The following is a 1668-nucleotide window of genomic DNA, read 5'->3' as shown; positions in this document are numbered from 1 at the left end:
TCACTCATCTGTTACGGTGAACAATCTCCCTCACAGAAAGCGACGTGATACCCATGAAATTTGCCACACGGTTGTAGGGCCTGTGTGGACAAAGACCAGTATATAGCCAGTGGATAAAAATGCATTATATGTTATACTTTGTTTTCTCTACGCACACGTTCATACAAAGAAATTGATATTATTATAAGTCATAATAATCACATTAATATTCGTCACAGTTATTATCATTATTGTTGTTATTAATATAAGCATCATTATTGTTATTATTCATACTTCGACATCAAGGAAGAGTATGAGTAGAATATTTAGAGATATATAAATGCTTTACATATATGAACTTAGACATATATGGTACATACATGCACATACACAATTTATAAATGAAGCTTTATATATAAATGTGTGCGTGTGTGTAAGTACATGTGTGTGTGTATATATATATATATATATATAATATATATATATATCTATATATATATATATATGTATATATATATATATATATACATATATAATATATATTATATATATTATATATATATATATATTATATATATATTATATATATATATATACTATATATATAAGGAGATCAGTAGAATATGTAAATTGTTAAATATGGTTGATGAAGCTAGTCAGTGAGATATTTTGCAGTCAAGAAAAAATCTGTCATCTCTTATTCTTATTGTGAAAATTTAGAAATACATTAATATAAACAAAATATTTTTATTTCTCATTTTTTTTCTAAACTCGTCATTGAAGTATGACCCCTATAAAATTTAATTCAGGCTTACTGTCTGAATCATTTGGTGTTTGTGCATGATCTGTTATCCACTTACCTGTTAATATTAATCACATGACGCATGCGCTTCTTTTCTTTATTGCACACTGCAAAAACACGCAGCACGAAAGCAGTCTTGCAGCCACGAGGACAATTTGCCAGGCCTGCCATAAGTGAAGCACCAGACAGCAGTCACGTAGAACAGATTGACTTTGACGCATGAATGCTCTGCTGTCCTCCTGTTATCGGCGTGTTTACTATTGTGAATGTAAAGTTTACTGGGTATTACGTCTGATGTCATTGTTCACGTCACAACTAGCCTTTCTCTGGGTGCGTCTAAATTTAGCTAAGTTACCCTTTCAATTTCTTATATTTACTCTCTGGTAAGTGCCTTTATTATTCACATTAGACATTACTGCATATTTTGCCAATTAGGCTGTAGCTTCAAATACCTAGTTCCAAAATGTGACCCATATACGATGTTTTGGTAGGATTTTATCAACGAAAATCAATTGGACACGGCCCTGAAATGCATAGTAGACCGAAGCAACCTACAGTCTATATAGTCTCGGTAACGTTTCTTCAACGATGAAGTACTTAGTACCTCCAAGTTCCGATTCTATTATGTCTCAAGTTTTAGAACTTGACATTTCTTGGTAACTATTTTAGACCTTAAATGCAAGCGACTGAATACCAGCAAAAGTAACTTTAAATTTTGCCTCAACTTTTTCCAAACTCTTAATCATACAAACAAACGCAGAGGATAAAGATATTTTCCCATAGTTTTAAAAGCATAGTTCATTGTTAACCTCATCCAAGACAGTTAAGAAACCTAAGGGAAATCCAAGGTAGCATTAGAAGCCCAGAACCATCGCAGCTGCTCAATT

The 1668-nt window shown here is 32.0% G+C and overlaps 1 long non-coding RNA gene across 1 annotated transcript in view; it reads right to left on the bottom strand.

Annotated features, from left to right (window-relative positions):
- Positions 1-1561: 1561 nt before the first annotated feature.
- The window catches only part of LOC135221548 (uncharacterized), a 1362-nt gene continuing 1255 nt past the window's right edge, over positions 1562-1668 (bottom strand). The window contains exon 3 of the long non-coding RNA XR_010316024.1: positions 1562-1668. This exon is cut by the window's right edge and continues 105 nt beyond it. This is a non-coding gene — a long non-coding RNA (uncharacterized LOC135221548).

This window comes from Macrobrachium nipponense, chromosome 2 (assembly GCF_015104395.2).
Source record: "Macrobrachium nipponense isolate FS-2020 chromosome 2, ASM1510439v2, whole genome shotgun sequence".
NCBI classification, from domain to species: domain Eukaryota; kingdom Metazoa; phylum Arthropoda; class Malacostraca; order Decapoda; family Palaemonidae; genus Macrobrachium; species Macrobrachium nipponense.
This window is presented reverse-complemented; position numbering and strand designations above follow the sequence as displayed.